The sequence below is a fragment of the Antechinus flavipes genome, chromosome 5 (genome assembly GCF_016432865.1).
Source record: "Antechinus flavipes isolate AdamAnt ecotype Samford, QLD, Australia chromosome 5, AdamAnt_v2, whole genome shotgun sequence".
NCBI classification, from domain to species: domain Eukaryota; kingdom Metazoa; phylum Chordata; class Mammalia; order Dasyuromorphia; family Dasyuridae; genus Antechinus; species Antechinus flavipes.
In genome coordinates, this window is record NC_067402.1 from 31,612,965 (window position 1) to 31,631,808 (window position 18,844).

The following is an 18,844-nucleotide window of genomic DNA, read 5'->3' on the forward strand; positions in this document are numbered from 1 at the left end:
GCTAAATAATGTTTAGCTGTTTGCAAAAATTAGATCCACCCTCAAAAGATGAAAATTTGCCACTTATTTAGAATAGTCAAAATCATGTGCTCCAGATTTTGAAGGCAACGCCACAAAAACTCTGAAGAGGAAGAGCCACAGATGTTTGGAGCAAAGAAAGCAATATTTTGGGGGATGAATGGGTGCAGAATCTACCACACAGCTTATTTTGATAGGGAAAGGGTCTATTTGGATAGGCAATGGTACTGTCTAATGAGTCTCCAGGGAGCAAAGTCAATCCAGTTTTAGAAGATGTTGGGGAAAATTCTAGGTATCCTTGGACCAAAAGAGCAGCCAAAGCTAAGGAGGATGAGGTGGTGCTTTTTTTGAGGACTAGAACTAGATTCTAAATTCCAAAGGCTTTCTTCTCTTGCTGGGAGTGGAGAACTTACTGCTCGTATTCTAGCCATGTGTATCTTCTGAATCACCATGGAGAAAAACTTCCCTAGCAAAGAGGGAATGCCCCACAGACAGACAAAAAGATTCCAGGAGCATGTTCAGTTAGAGGCTAAGGAGAAGGGAGAATGTATTACAAATATGGGGCAGATAGGGATTTCACAACATAGAATTCATTCCAATGCCCCTTAGGTGATTTCTATCTCTTTCAGTCAGTCTCTAGTATGGAGGTATTTCCCCCATTGGATATGGACCTAGGAAGAGGTATCATTATCTCCATTGAGAAGAGAAGGACTGACCCTGGAAGAAAGGATGATAACAAAAGTAGAAGGCAGTGACAATGGAAGAAGGGAAGGACCACTTGGCAATGACTGCCTCCAAAAGCAATGAAGCACAATTGTGATAGGAATCATCCTGCAAATTCAGATACAATGGGAAGGTAAGACCTACCTCATATTACACGTGAAACATTTGTTGCTTAGTGCAACATTTTGCAGTCAAACTCATGCAACCTAACTGAGACTTTCATTGGCTCCCCACACACCCAAAGATGTGAATCTTGGTTTTGAATGACCCAGACAATACTGCCCAACTTTCCTCCATCTTCTGTTGGGCAACTCTTTGGTCATCTACCTTCATGAACATTTCTGGTTGTGACTATTTCCTGATCTCCCAAATCAAAACCGGTTTAGCCAAGGCAGTGGAACCCAATCTGCCCACAGTCCACATGATGGTTCCCAAAGAATACAAAAGGAAAATGCCAGAGAAACAATCAAAGTAGATAAGATGGGAAAGCAATGAAGAATTGGAGATATGACATGAATAAGTGGCTTAGTGATCTATTTTCATCCTTGTGAATTATAATATCTCCTCGAGCTAAACCAAAGAACAGTAACAATAGGATGGAATCCTAATGCTAACCTACAGGAAAAAAAGGAGACCATTCAGATTCCACTCATTTTTAGGCTCTCTTATTATACATATCTAGTCTTGAGTCCTCTTGCTTTATTCTCTATCTAACCACTCATTGAATATGATTTAATAAGGTACAGAGAGGGGAATGAAACTGAAAAATACAGCTGCTACAAAGATTGTGAGACTATGTGGTATCTGGCAGGCTGATTACAGAGGGAACATCAGCTGCATTATTGAATTCTGCCCATAATCTGTCCATAGATTCTTAGTGGAATTGTTTGACCATAATTTGTCTGCTATTTTCACTTTGCTAGAATTCTACTCATTGCTGCTGCAATGCCAGTATCTTGATTTAGATATTTCTTCCTGCTTTGAAGACAGCTGAATAACCTTCTAAATAAGAGCTCTATAAATTCCTTTCGGGAGGGTATATTTTAAGTGAGCATTTGGCCTTCAGTAGCAATTACAATCAATCATGCCTGAGAAAATACACACTCATCATTTATTTTAGGCAGAATTCTCTATTACTTTTTCACTTAAAGTGTATTTTAAAATTGATAGTGTTAAAGGAAGGCCTTTTCCTAAACATATACTTTAATAAAGAAACTAGCCTCTTCTCTTGCTTGTTACATCAATTGCTTCATCTTAAAAAAAAATTCAAATATGTAGGTAATTGATTTATTTTTCATTTTATGAGAATTTCACAATAAAACTCATTTTTGCTAAAGCATCCAACATGTTTAATGAAAGTTCAATAAATAAAATTCTTACAGCTATGCTCCCTACTCAATAATACAAGAAAAGAATTGGCAAAAAAAAATCGTTCTCTACACGGGGCAAAAATAAAATAAAATGCCCAAATAGCAGAATTTTTCAAGTGCTTTTTGTTCACTAAGAGTTTTAAAAGTACAAAAGAGTACATGAACCTCGGAAGGAAAAAAAAATCTCCTTAGAACTAATTACAATAATTAAATAACTCTTCTATTATTCAGTGGAGCCAATGACATTCAAAATGAAAGCATTTTACCAAAATTATTGATCACTTTTTGTGTTTAACAGAATCTAATGCCAGGAGTAAATAGACATTCTTTTAAGGGGAATAGACTTGATTACACTCATCTAATTGCAGAGGCCATTATTGCTATGTGAGACTGCATTGTCTGAAAATTATTCCTTAGATGTCTGGAGTCTTAATAAAAATTCCAGAAAGCCTGGATAATCTCTGGGGAAACGTATACTTCTTGTTTCCATATCTCTGCCAGGTCCACCACCAAGCCCACCACCCTCAAAAAAATCTACTATTTTCTAAATCATCATCAAGACCCATGAACTTTAAAAGGTGATTCAGGTGAAGTCCAATGGTCTTATGATGGCGAGACTATCTGTACCCAAGAAAAGCCCTGCAGACCGAGTGTGGATCACAACATAGTATTTTCACTTTTTTGTTGTTGTTTGCTTGCTTTTTTCTCATTTTTTTTTCTTTTTTGATGTGTCTTTTTTTGTTCAGCATAAAAATTGTGGAAATGTATATAGAAGAACTGCAGATGTTTATCATATATTAGATTACATGCTATCTGGGGGAGAGGGTGAACGGAAGGGAAGGGAAAATTTTGGAATACAAGGTTTGGCAAGGGAGTGTTGAAAACTATCTGTGTATGTTTTGAAAATAAAAAGCTTTAATTAAAAAAATTTTGAAAAGAAAAAGGAAAAAAAAGTGTTCTCAAGATATTCCCTGTATACTAAAGTGCTGCTGAATTTGGTCTTTCTTACTCTGTTCATCTTGCTTCTTCATTTTTGTCTTCTTGGTCAAGATACTGTAGTGGTTGGCCATTTCCTTCTCCAGCTCATTTTACAGAGGAGGAAACTGAGGCAAACAGGCTCAAGTGACTTGTCCAAGATCACACAGCTATAGGCCTATCGGATTGATTGTTCTTGTTAATTAATTTAGGTAGCAAGGTTAAAATGAGATGGAGAATTTTCAATCCCACTCTTTCAATAGCAACTGGAAAATTGATATAATTTATGTACCATGTAGATGGATTTGTATTCCTCGTCTATACAGTTGTCTAGTTATCTTTTTCTCCAACATTCTTTAAAAAAAAAAAGTATAGTCTTCCACCTCCATATTTACAAATAAATTTACACAAGGAACATTTCTGAGCAACCCCACATTCATCTTATCTAATCTAAAGAATCTAATGAATCATGGTCCTAAACATATGTGACCAAGTTTTCTATTAGCAATTAATGAAATTCACACAAAACCTGATGGTTTGGGTATATTTGGAGCATTTGGGTTTCCAGTAGGAGTCTTCACTTAGTAATGAGAGCAATGTTAAATTTACCTGATTCAGAATTATCTTTGCCTATACCTGTCAAGACACTTATATATTATAATTGACATTTCTGCCTCTCCAGAAATCCCAATCTAAGTACAGTCAATTCTCAGCATTTGTACATTTTAACTTTTGCCATTTCAAGCTTTCACACAATTTTATTAGTACTTTATGTGCAGGTGGGGACACAAGGGATAGAGCACTGGCCCTGAAATCAAGAACATCCAAGTCCCAATTCAGCCTTACACGTCCTAAGGCAAGTCACTTAACCTCTATGCCTCAGTTTTCTCATCTGTAAAATGGCAACTATTTACATGTATTTTCCAGGATTGTAAAGCTCAAATGAGATAATATTTGTTTAAAAAAAAAAAACACAGCATAGTGTCAGACATATAGTAGGTGCTATACAAATCTATCTCATTTCTTTGCTGTCCTATTTTCCCCATTTCATTATGTATAATATTGGACCCATGTTGTGCTGATACATGAGAGTTTGATTCTCAAAGGTTCCCCTTTGACCACATAAAGGAAAATAAAGGAATTATAGAATCTTAGAAATTTAAAACTAAAAACAGATAATAATGCAGAGGAGCGGGGTCAAGGACAGGGATTATAATTATTATTCACTTTATCTTTGACTGAATAGAACTAGAAGGAGAAATAATAATAATCATTACATGTATTACATGCAATGGTGAGATCACATAAGCCGATTTTGGTTCTGATCTGGGTCCCACTATGGAGAGGAGTTTTATTTTGGGTGACTGACTAAAGATTTTATTATTCTAATTAGCTCAAATACTCTATGGAGCCAATATGGCAATGAAATGAATTTTGTCAACCAAGATGGCCAGAGGGCATCGGTGACTAAACTCTCAAGGCTCAATCATCTGCCCCCTCTGTAATATCCCCACAAGGTCCAGAGACCCCATTTGCAAAGCAGTGCTCCCCAAACCACCCAATTCTAACTCGATCTATTATCTCTATTGAGATTTTCCAGGAGTTTTTTTTTTCCCCATCTAATGTACAATCCTCATTTCTTCCATGAGCTGAGAGGAAGCAATTCAAGCTTTAAGATGAGCAGATGAGTTTAGAAAAATATATTTAGTTTCTCAAAGAAAGGTGCTCTAAAAAAAATGAATAATGATAAGACCCTACTCACATTTTTAGGAGTCTAAGATTAGAACCAGGATGGAATTCTTTTGGGATTTGAGTTCTACATAAGTGCTGGAAAAATGCAAATTGGAAGTTCAAAAAGAAGGCAGCCTTTGAAAGGTTTATAAAAGAGTTCTAAAATCTTCTTGAGTAATCAGTCGTTCTGACAAATCATGCTTGAATTGAGTATTTGTGGAACAGTTACATGATTAATTTTACTTGGAAACACACACGGCTTAAAAATTGAGAAAGAGACTGAACTGACAAAACAGTTTTCTGAAAGTCAAAATGTTTGATAAGGAATCAAAATGTAAGCTGACAATTTGTTGTCCCACAGGGGACCATGAAATAGCCTGTCACATTTCATTCTGACTTAAGCCACAGCAAAATGTGCTGAGATAATGGCATGTCCCCTCTTCTAAGGAGGATTGTCAGGACTATAGCCACAGCTGCAGCCCCTCAGCTCAACTTTCCCCACCTTGCTCCCAAATGTTCAGCTCCTTAGTCATTCTAGACATTGGGACAGCAAGAAAACATCAGAGTCGATCTAGATGTCCACACTTGATCTAAAAGCATAATGGAAAATTTTGAGTTCGGAATAACAACTAGCCTCAAGATTCTGGGATATTTTCCATGATTTAGTTCCACTGTTGCTTGAGACAATGATCTGCTTGAAGAATATCAAAGGAAATCTTCATTTGATCTCTTAATCTCTAAAATATTGTAACTTCCTCAGAATCTTGTGCTCCATAATTCAGTGAAGAAATCCAGAGCTGTTCTATATCTCATTGGGAAGAGAGAGAGACAGACAGACAGACAGATAGACAGACAAAGAAAAGAAGAAGAAAAAGGAGGAGGAGGAAGAGAAGGAGGAGAAGGAGGAAGAGGAAGTGGTAGGGAGAAAGGAAGGGAGAAGGAGAGAGAAGGATAGAGAGGGAGAGAAGGGAGAAAGAGGGAGAAAGGAAAAGAGAGGCAGAAAGGGGGAGAGAGAAAGAGAGAGAGAGAGAGAGAGAGAGAAGGCTAGCTTCAAACAATCCACAATAATATTCGCACTTTACCTCTGCCATCTGTAATGAGTAGCAATAGATTTCATTGTCCATTGTGGTGTGCCAACAGTCACAGAATCTATTTAAAATATAACCAATAATCATAGCAAAAAAAAACAGTATTTATATAGAGTAGATCATTTATCATTTGTTAATACTATGTAAACCTAGCTTTATGTGGCTAAAAGATTGTCAAACCCAAAAAGTTTACTGAGTGTTCATTTTTTAGCTGTCCATAATGTCTAGTAGATGAGTTCAATAGATGTCAACTAACTGGCATGTTTCTTCAAACTAAGTTAGCTGTTTTTATTATTGAATTCTATCCACAGACATGTTTCATAGATTTTTACAGGCATTGCCAGCACTATAATTCATCTGCCATTTTCAGTTTGCTAGAACACTGTTGAGTTTAACTCTGTTGCCATATCTAATCTATCTTCAGCGTCTAGTTCAGTTGTCTAAAATGCCCTTAGAATCTTCCCCTATTACCATATATTTGTACTTCATGTCGAGGACCCCATGTGACTCTGGCACCCCTTTCCACTCTAGCTCCTATGTGGGGTATTGGGAAGCAATACAGGACTAGGTCTCATCTAGTATATTCTCCATCAGCAGACTGCAGAAAGAATAAATCAAAAACCAAAGCATTTAATTGGAACAGAATAGCAAAGTAAATAACAAAAATCAATTAAACAAAAACCTTCTAGAAAACTTACATCCTGAGAGAGAAGTGCTTCCTGATGATCCTATCTACCTCAAAATCTGTGATTTGCTGCTTCTTCAATAAGCTGCTATTTCCATCTGCTGTACCTGTCATCCACTGTTTCCCCTCAAAGCTATTGCCATCTGCTGCTTCAAGTTTTTTCTTCTTTTGCTTGGGAATAAAGGTCGTCAGGAAGAGGATGTTATTGCTCTTTTGTGAAACTGCCCCAGGTCAACATGCCTGGAAGGGCTAATCAACACATTTTCAAGGGTTTTGTAGGCTTTACTTCATCTTACAGACAAACAAAAGAGTCAAATGAAGATTTTTTTTTTCCTTGACTCAATCTGGACTAGGAAAATTCTTCATCCTTTATTTCTGTCTGGATGGAGGTAAATGTATTCCCTGGGATTCCTATCATGTCCCTGGCAACTAGCATTCATGCCATGTAAATCACCTTGAAACTGGTCTAAGAACCAAGCAAACACTGGGGTGGGGGTGGAGTATCTTTGCCCCAAATTTCTGCCACAGAAAGAGGTCCTAGTCCTTATAGCTAAAGCCCTTCTTTGTGTGGAGGAGGTGAGGAAGAAGAGAAAATAGACTGAGAGAAGAGGAGAAAGAGAAAGAGAAAGATACAAACAGACAAACAGAGACAGAGAGGAAGGGAGTTAAATCAGATGACTTGTCTGGTCCTTTCCAGCTCCAAATTCACCATCCAATGAAAATCAGTATCCAATTTTTAAGAGAGATTCCCAGAGCACTTTTTGGTCTTCATCTTGTCATTTATAGCAAATACTTGATTAAAATTCAATAAAAATGAGCTTATCTTTATCTGGAGACAAAATCCATTATAAAAGTACAAATAAATAAAAAAAGAATTCAAGGATTCAGGCAGTGATTAAGGAAAAAAGGAGAAAGATGGGGATGGGGAATAAATTCACCTGGTCCCTAAATGGCTACAAATTCTGTCCAGGTGGGTCACTATTTAATCCAATCACTGAACTCTAATACCTTATTATTATATTCAATTTGAAGTAGCAATGTCCTTTTCTCACAATAGGCTAGGTGCTATCACTAACTAATCCTGACTCCCTATGCTCTCCAAGGATCTCCAAAGTTTGGTGCTTCCACCATTTATACAATTCCCAACTCTCATTATCTTTTAGTCCCTCTTTTCAGCTACAAAAACAACCTAATTCCCAACAGTCCACCTACTGATAAAGTGCTGCACTTTATCATATATTATGCAATTACATTATAAATCTCATTTTCCATATCTTGGTATATATTTTAAGCACAAACTGTTTAAACCCACTAAAGATGTAGGAGGATAATTTTGAATAATCTATGATCTTATCTAAATTAGCTTTATATCTACACACTTACTTTTATAGTTAGATGAGTTCATATAGAATTGTTTTATTTGAAATGAGTAAAAATTTTTCATGATTGCCATACTGTAGCATGTCTCATAGCAGTTTGGGGATCATATTTGGTTTTTCAAAGGCTAAACAAGTGGAGTCTGAGCTCTGATAGTTCAAGGTATATAGATGGTATAAGTAATCGAAAGCTGGATTTAGATTAGAGAGATGAAACTAGTTCCTGCCTCAGAATGTTGTTGTTCCTTCTGTTTTCCTGAAGAAAACCAGTAACATCAAGATGGTGGTGTCCTGACTTACAAGTGAGTTGGATTTAAGTGAGGCAGAGCAATGCAAAGTTATCCACCTCACTCTCTCCTCCAGAGTCATGTGGATCCAGTGGCAAAACATAGATCAGGACCACTGGACACTGCCCCAGATGTAGCAAGTGACCATAGTCTTGTTAAGTTAAAGTCTTTTCCAGGTCTCAGTTTGTCTGCCTGCCTCAGATACCTACTGGCTCTGTGACCTTGGAAAAGTCACGTAATATCTCCCAACATTAGTTTTTTCATCTTTAAAATGGAGGCAATAATTACCTCACAGAGTTGTTGTGAATATAAAATGAGATAAGATACATAAGTCACTTTGAAAGCTTTAAAGTGTTGTACAAGTGATTATTATTATTGTACTGATGGATCTTACCTAGCTATGGCCCTGCTGATGGACTGTCTTTCCTCTTAGGGTCAGTTTAAGCAGTAATCATGATGGTGTAGTCAAAGAACCAGGGGTTGTAAGTTTGAATCTCAGCTTTTCCACATCTACTGTGTGATGTTGACCAAGGCATTTAAGCTCATTCAGCCTCAGGTTCCTCATCTGTAAAATGAGGAAGTCAAATAAAATGACTTCTCAGGTCCTTTCCAGCTCCAAATTCACCATCCAATGACAATCGGTACCCAATGATGGAGTGATGGAGTTCTTGGCCCATGTCTTCTCTCAAAGACTGTCTACAAAGGTTTAAAGGAGACTCCAATCTACAGGGATGGAAAGAGATCCCAAATGACTAAAATGGCTTTGGAAGAAATGAATAACTAAAAATAATGCCAAAGAATGACCAAGGTGAGCACCTGAATTTTTTTTTCTCTAATCGTGTCCCCACAATCAATTCAAGAAAGCTTTATTGAGTTTCTGAAATATGCAAAGGATTTGATGAGGTGAGGGGAATACAAAGTCACACAAAATATTCTACCTAAAATCATAAACTGAGCATGATAGCCAAATCCTTTCACGATCATTCCTTATCTCTGTCCCCAGAAAATTCTTATTTTCAAAAGCTGCTCTGGAAATATTTATTTATGTAAGGCATGTGCTTTGGGCTATGAGCTGTAATACCACCAAGTAACATTTGTTTATTTTTCCAGTCTCCATAGGGTTTGAACAAGGAAAAGAGTTTGTGAAAAGAGGCCAAGTACCATCAGCATTATTTCAAGCGCAAACTGCTACTACTCATTTTTAACTGCATTAAATCAATAAATTCTTGTGTGAAAGCCCCCTTTATGGTTCTTTGTAGGGCTTCATCTATTTTTAATTCATTCGATTACTGCACATCGGGTAAAATCATGGTTGTTTTGGCATTTGGAAATAAGGCAACAGAGTAGGCCCCGAGAGATAATCAGCCTGCAGCATCATATACCACCTAAGATGGATGGTTTTTTGAAGCTCTTACAAATTCTCCACATAAGGAGATCCCTAAAACTCTCTCAGCTTATCGTTTTGATTTGTGACAGCTTTAATTATGCTCAGGAAATTTGGCTTTAGCTTTAAATAACCCCTGGTTCAATTCAAGTCCACTCTTCTCTGCTCAATCCTTGATAAAATTGTCTTTTGTGGTATATTCTGACTCACTTGAATAATTCATTAACTATTTATTTAAAATATTGTGATCAGTCTTTTTTTCTCTAGGCTAAAATAGTGCATATTCCATTAGTTCTCCCCTGGTAGCTTATCTCCTCTAGGTCCTAGAATTCTTTCAAAGTACATCCCAAGAGTCATATTTAACACGAGCCCTTTTCATGCATTTGTGCATATTGTACCGCATGTCTGGAATGCTCTTTCTCCTTACCTCCACCTCTTGTTAACTTTATCTTCCTTCCAGGGTCAGCTTGAGTCACCTTTCTCCAAAAGGTTTCCTTAATTATCCAAGTCGGTAGTGTTCCCCTGCCCAATTAACAAATAATTTATACAAGCTCATCAGGAACATATTATGTTCCTTAATATATTGTAAACTTCTTGAGGTCACTGTCTCATGTTAGTATCCGCTTCTATTCATCCTACTTAGCACAGTCCTTTTAATATAATAGGTGGATACAAAAGTCTGTTAGAGTGGATTGAATTGAATGGAATTAAACTAAACTGAGCTGAACGTAGCAAAAATATAATAAGTTTTTTTGAAGGAATGAAAATGAATAAATGAATGGATGAAAAACTCAAATGAGATTGTGTATGTCAAGCACTTTGCAACCCTTAAAAACTATAATTGGGGCAGCTAGGTGGTGCAATGGATAGAGCACCAGCCCTGATGTCAGGAGCACCTGAGTTCAAATCTGACCCAGACACTTAGTACTTCCCAGCTATGTGACCCAAGGCAAGTAACTTAACCCCAGTTTCCTTAGGGGGAAAAACTATATAATCATGATTATATTATAATTTCCTACCTCTCCCTTCAAGTCAAGGCACCAAGCATTTATTAAGCACTTACTATGTACCAAACATTATGCTTAATTCTTGGGATAAAAAGAGAGTCAAAAAGCATTCTTATCTTCAAGGTTTCTCAGAAAAGACCAAGTTACACTAGTGTCACAGACCAGCCATGTTCATTCTCATCTAGTCAGTCTAGAGAGTCCTGGTTCCATCTTTTGGCAGTCTCACACAGAGAAAAACAGATCAGCTGGATCTTCTTTCTTACTGCTGCCAGAAACACATTACAAGAATTTTTAATGTCCATTGCTACCACTGAAATTCTGCTTTATATTCATTATCTACTTTGAATTTCAAGACATGTTTAGGAGGCAAGGATTCCAGATATCATAGCCTCCATTTCATAGATGAAAAGGAGGAGGGAAAGAGATATTATGGGATTTTTCCTTGGCCCATGGCTGAATCATGCTGTCCCAATTAGCAAGACTGAAGAACTTCTCAAACTTTATTTCCTACGGAGTCAGTATCTTCATTCTTTGATGAAAACATGGGACACCCATTTGCTGCCTGAAATGTATCCCCATGGCATCCCTTTCTCACACCATTAATCTGTCTTGTACATCCCCAAAACAGAGTTCAGATCTGAGATATCCATCTCTTGCATGTTCTCAAAGTTACACATGACATGTACTTTTAGAGGGGTCCGATGCTTTGGCCAGTCCTGAATGACCACAGATGTCTCCGATCATTTTTGACCCGAGTGCCCCAGATTACACACCACACACCTCTATACTTGTGGCAGGACAGAGATACACACTTGTAAAAGCTGTAACCAAGTCCCCCACCCTTGGTGACTATCGTTCCTGTAGCCATGCCATAGCAAACATACATCTGGCCAACAGAAGGTCCAGCAGTAGGATTGAGAGATGTTTCAACTATTCCCTTCGACACTCGGTGACTAACAATTCCAGCTGAAATCCAAGGAGCCATGGTTCTGTTTATGTCCAAAGGCGATGCATCACCTCCAACAGCTATAGTCTGTGCCCAGAAACTCTTCATATTTAGAAACCTGTAAAAATGGTCATCCTGTAGCAGAAAAATAAATGGTTTTGAGGTTAATGCTGACCCCTGATGGTGAATTGATGCTATTCATCCTCATTGTTTTTATCCCCAGATGTACTTTAAAAAACAATCGTGTTTTGTTTTTCTTTCCTTTTCAATGGGTTGAGGAAGGGTAGGGAAAGATAGAGACTATGACATTAAAAATAGAATTAAATTTTTAAAAATTATCTTGCAATGATGAATGGGGCAGGGCATGGTAATGAAGAAACTGTTTTTCCTTTATTATATATGTTTACAACAGAAGTTTTATTTTCATTGTTAGGAAAACAGAAGAAAGGAGAGATAATTGAATTAAAATTTTTGAATGATCATGTAAGGATTGTTTTATTCACTGCATTTTTTATCAGCAGAGCTGAGTATAGTACTTAGCACACAGTAGGTGATTAATATATATATATGTGTTGATTTATAACTCAATTTTCTTCTGAGCTAAAAAAAAGTATGGTATAATTGAACAGTAAGGTCTGTGCTTGCATTTGAACATCCATATTGCCATTTTCAAGTACCAGATACTGCCTTTGTTAACTCTTTCATTTTGGGATTCCCCAAAATGGTTCTTCTTGGAGGAAAAATAAAGCAAACTCATATTCAATTTGCTTCTCATTATTATCTGAGACACTTATTTCATTATTTGATCTGTTACCCCTTACCAAACTCTGTACATCATGTGTATATGTATATGTGTCAGTGTATATACCTATATTTATATAGATATTCTATGCTGTAATATTTTATATTTCCCCTTTTCTATCTCTACATATCTATATGAAGACACCATATATTGTATATATCATATATATGCATATATAATGCTTTTCAACAAATATAATCATTTGTTATTTCTAGAGCTATTTGTTGTCCAACTAAAAACATTCAGCTCTTATATTTGTGTTTTCATAGGATTTTTAAAAATAATTGTTCTAGTTATTACTTATGAATTCTGGAGAAGTGGGTCACTGCTTTAATCTTTGCTTTACAGAACAAGATACTGAGGCAACCAGGGATTAAATTATTTGCCAGGGTCAGAGTTGGCATCAAAACTCCTTCTTAGTGAATCACAAATTCCCCATCTGTTCCTAATCCACTAAGCAGAAGAGCCACCCAAATGTTTAAATAAACAGGAAGACCAGTTATTCATCAGCAGTTAGATTTTTTCTCACTGTATTTTCTCTCTCACTTTGAAACTCCACTAATTAACCCTGGATTGTAGTATAAGTCCTGTATCAACATATATATATGCATATATATATGTTATATATATAAAACATTCTAAGTTAGATAAAAATGTTATTAGATGATATAATTATATTTTATTTTAATGCATGCAAGACATAGAGTTTACAACCTTAAAAATTATATAAATGCTAGGTATTATTATATATTATATGTGAACTTCAATTATTAAAGAAGAGTGACATGAAGAATAGGAGGGGAAAAAATAAGTTTTTGAATAAAATGTATTCCTCCTTACTGAGGTCAAGTTTTGATTTATGGTATAAAAAAGGAGTATAATGAGGAATAATCGTATGAGGAGTATAATGAGGAAAGAGAGCTTAATTCATAGGAATATACTTTAAATTATGTACATATAAATTGTGTATATAAATTTGATAGCCTCTAGAAGTTCCTCCTAACTTTCTCCAAAGTACTGTGTGTGTGTGTGTGTGTATTATATAGGTATATATACAATATATAAAATATACCAGTATATTAATGGATCTATTATGCTTGAATTTGACAGGCTACATTTCATATATATGTATGTGTGTATATATATTTTGTTGTGCATTGTTATAGATGTATGTATAAATGTAAATACATATTTACATTTATACATACATCTATAACAATGTATATATATTTAAGTATTGTTATAAATTTTAAAAGTATCATTTATACTAGAACATAAGCTTTGTGAGGGCAAGATTGTTTCTTCTTTTGACTTTGTATTTCCAGCACTCTGCACAGTGCTTTATACATAGAGGTGGGAGAAGAGATCAGACCTCTGATTTCAGTGGGACAAAGAACTACAAAATGTGCAGAAACTCCCTCACTAACACAGGGAGGTGAGCGCCTCCTTCTACAGCTGAGAGTCAAAGATTTCCCCAGATCACTGAGCCAGTGTCAGAGGCCAGAAACTGAATTCAAATCTTCCTGGCTTTCACTAGACATTTAATAAATGCTAACTGAGTTTAATTGAATTCATCTCATGATAAGACTTGAATTCTATTCAAAAGACAGATGGCATTGAACTTATACTTCAAAGCTGTGAATCAATACCAGGTATTTATGTTCTTATGGATCCCCATTCTGGATAAGACTCTAGGGGAGAACTTCCACGTCCCTACAGAGGGAACTCAACCAGGGGCTTTGCTACCATCTTAAGCCTGATTCCACAATGGGGGCTTCGCTTACACTGAATGAAGTCTCTGTCTTCAAATGGAATCCCTTCTCATCCATCTTGTGCAGCTAAAAGAGAAGCTTAGCCATGACAGCAATGTCAGGTATTTTTATCTTGTGCCAGAGCAAGCTTCCATGAGCAATTATAATCTAGTTATAGTCATTAATGTTTATTCCCCTGGGAAATATGTAGTTATTCACAGGCAGCAGAGTTTTTCATGTCTTCCTACTCTCAGCATAATTGAATCTCTGTTTCACACTTCCGAGAATATCAAAAAGTTATTTCCCAACCATCTTAAAAGCGGGAAGTAGCCTATGGCAGCATTTTCAATACGGCGATTTGCAGTTCAATTGAATAAAATGTGAATAATGTCTTTATTAAAAGTTTCAGGATTGAAGATGCAACTTTCTTAGTTGTACTGCTATCGTTCCTTATTGATAGGAAGAACTTTATAATAGAGGAGATGCTTGCCTTTTAAATCTGTGATATCTGCATACATCTTTCTGGTTTTGAAATCCCCATTTATAATTTGGGCTAATGTTAAATCAAAATAGAATGTAAATACAGTATATTTTAAATTGTATTTTGTTTGGAATATTGTATTAGACCAAATGAGTAGCTGTACCAGCTCTGAGTTTTGATCAGATAGCTTTAGTATACAGCTAATATCTAGAACTCCATTTTAGCAAGTAAAGAGTAAATGCTGAGCCAGACACTCTGTGGCTTACTTCAGAAGGCTGTAATTGCTAACAAGAAAGAAATTCATTTTGCTTGATAGTCTCTGCTCCTAGAGCAGGAGTTCATTACAAGTTTTTTTTTTGTTTGTTTGTTTGTTTTTTAATGTCCTGGATCCTTTTGTAACCTGGTAAAGTTTATGGATCCCTTCTCAGAATCATGTTTTCAAATGCATAGAAGGATGAATATATGAATGAGAAGATAGAAACATGATAGACATATGAAGGGATAAAGGGGTAGATAGATAGATAATGATAGATGGATAGATGAATGGACAGAGTTAAATAATAACTGATGGATAGATAGATGGATGGATGGGTGGGTGGATGGATGGGTAGATGGAAAGATGGGTGGATGGATAAATGGGTGGACAGATTTATGGATAATAGATGAATAGATACATGAATTGAGAGATGGATAAATAGATAATGATGGATAGATGGATGAACAGATGGAGAGTTAGATAGTGACAGATGGATAGTAGGATGGATGACTAGATGGGTTGATAGATGGATCAATAGATGGATGGATGGATGGGTGGATAGATATATGGATAAATAGATAAATAGATTATTGCATGAATTGAGAGATGGATGAATGGATAGAAAATGATAGATGGATGAATAGATGGAGAGTTAATGACAGATGGATAGACAGGTGGATGAATAGATGGATTGATGGATGGATAGGTAGATAGATAATGATGCATGGATGGATGGATAGATGAACAGATAAATGAGTGGATTGATAGATGGATGAATGGATAGGTAGATGATGAAAGATGGATGGATGACTGGATAGATAGGTGGATGAATAGATGGATGAACAGACAGATGGATAGATGGATGGATGGATAGACCATGATGGATAGATACAAGAGCCTTCTTCAACAAATAAAAAATCAAAAGATAAGAAATAAGCTGCTAACAAAGGAAGAAATGCAAACTATCATCCAAAAAATGGTTCATTTCTTAATTCTGGTTTCATTCCCTTCTGTGTTGATTTTCTTTTTTTTAACCCTGCTACTTAGACATTACAATCCTTGTTTTAGATGTTTACATATTATTATTAAAGAATACTGGACTTGGAGCCAGGAAAACCTGAATTCAAATCCAGTCTCAGACTTTTATTAGCTATGTGGCCTTGGGAAAGCCCTTTAACTTGTATTTATCTCAATTTCCTCATCTGTAAAATGGGGATAACAAAAGTCACTCCTTCACAAGAATGCTGTAAGAATCAAATCAAATAATATTTTTAAAGCACTTAAAACAGTGTTGGCACATAGTACTATATAAATGTTAGTTGTTATCATTTTTTTCCATTTTAAAGGGTCATATGTAATCATCCAGTGTATCTGTGGTCTGAACACCAAACTAGTTAAGTTCAGAGAGATGCAGCATCTTGACCACAAAGTGATAAATCTCAGATCCCTGAACCTCTCAAGGATTGGACCAAATGAATCATAGAGGAGCATGGAGGATTTTGTGATTTGCATGGAGGAAAAGGAGACTATACATCTACCTGGAGGTCCATGAAGTACTAAGGCACAAGGCACAGGTTATTAAAAGCAAATCTATATAAATACATTAAGACTTGTGATCTCAGCTGAGTCATTAGTCATTCAGATCTAAACTGAATGCAAACCGTTCCCCTCTGTCATCAATCTTTTCTTCACCTGTTAGATAAGCAGAAAAAAAAAGTCGAGAACAGATCTTAGATGAATGGTGAGTAAAAGAAGAATTTACAATAGCAACTATATGAAAAGATCATTAGTATTTCTTTGTGTCACCAACCCAAACCACAATTTCATTTTCTCCATTTTTTTAAAGTCAGGCCCTGCTAGTGCTTAGCACAGTGTCTGGCACAAAGTAGGTATTTAATAAATGTTTATTGAATGATTGAAAATGGGGATATTTAATAATCAGAGAGATTTTCCATGAAATATTCAAGCATCTGATTAAACTGAGCCTCAGTTCCTCCTACTAACATATCAGGGACAAGAATTTATTATTTGACAAGCTATACCTTTTAAAGTGAAAAGTGGTGATGTATTTTGACCATGATAAACTACAGGGGTAGACAGCGTAAAGAAGGGCAATAAATCAAAAAGACGTGAAAGCTGACTTGTACATTGAATTCATCTGAGAAAAGAGGTATGACCTACCTTATTACTAGAAGCCAACAAGTGACACCTAACATGAAGAAAGAGATCTCTAAATCCACGTCGGAATGTTAATTTCCAGGTTTGTTAGAGGCAGAAGTATTTTCGAGAAGACTTTTACCCAGATTTGTCATCCCTCAGCTAATGAGTGACTGCTCTATGGCTGCCACCCTAGGGAAGGAGAGGGATGATTTAACAAGTCTTGATAGAATGTAATATGTAATTTGAATGGGTTAATCCCTCAATCAATCAAAAGAATTTACTGAGTATTTTAAATATCGAGCATCTAGGTGATGCAGTAGATAGAATTTTGGGCCTATGGTCAGAAGACACTTTCCAAGTTCAAATCTGGCCTCATATGCGTGTTAGTCATGTGACTGTGGGCTAGTCACTTAACCATTTTCTTATTTGTAAAATGAACTGGAAAACCACTCTAGTGTCTGCCAAGAAAACCCCAAATGGAGACATGAAGAATCAGACAATTGAATAACAATAAATATTATGAAGCAGGTATTGTGCTAAGCATTGGGAAAACAAAGGGATGCCAAAACTGTCCTAATCAAAATATTCTTATATTCTACTGGGGGAAATAAAATGTCAATAATCACATAACAAAAATATGTAGAAAGAGTAGATGATGAGTCATCTAAGAGAGGAAGGTCCAAGCCATTGGAAAGACTAGGAAAGGCCTCCTGCAAAAGGGGAAATTTGGAGGAAATCAGAAAAAAAAAAAAAAAAGAACTAGGGACTAATAGAAAAAAAAAAAAATAGCAGAACAAGCATGAGCAATTGTCTGTTATGTTCGTACTCAGGAGACTGGCTTTCCCCATTCTTTCCTAAGTTTGCCTCTGGGACCAGATCTAAAGAAAATCTTTTTAATTGAAAAAACAGGATTTTTGTAACTCCACATCAACTCCTGAAGCTGCCATGACAATTGCAAAGCCAATTTAAACTTTAATATATTAAAGAAATTGATCAACATTTTAGAATTTCAGTAGCGTATTCTCTGCTGCAGCAAATAAGGCTATCACAATTGTTCTAAGACCTTTCAATAGCAATATATTGAGCCTTATTTTAGCATGTATCTTAACCTCTCAGTGCCTTGAGGGACCTTGCAAGGACACTGAAGCTGCAGAGAATATGCCAACCTATATCAATCATGGGAATTCCAGAAGCTGGAAGTTCCTTACATCAGTGAAATCAGAAGTCCATTCCCCAGCCCTGTTTTGTATGTCATGCTCCAAGATCTCCCTGCCATAAGCGTGGACTCAAGTTTTATTCTGATGCCTCATTGTGACTTGGAGGCTATAATAGGTTTGTGAAGAGATGTTTGCTGATTATCCCCTAATTTCTAATGTCCTAACCTTAAATTAGTTTATATTTATTTTGCATAAGGAAAAGAAAAGGGTTACCTCATTGTCAGAGGCTGAGAAAAAAGAGATGATGAGAGGTGATGACAAAGAAGTTTGAGATGAAGAAAACAGGAAAAGAAGCTCACATTAGAGAGCTGATATGTGGAAATGCTTTGCCAACTATAAAATTTTATTTTAGCCATGGAAACTTATGAATACTAACTTCCAAGCAAAGAAGCATTGGATTATGGGCCAGTAAAGGCAATTTCACAGATACTTTGATTGAAGGAAATATAAATTCTCAAGAATGAACGTCTTGAGTTGTAGAAAGATTCTATAAGAATCATTATCTACTATCCCTTAGATTGAAGCTTCTTAAACTTTTCCCCTTGTAATCTTTTTCATCAGAGAAATTTTTATGTGACCTTGAATTT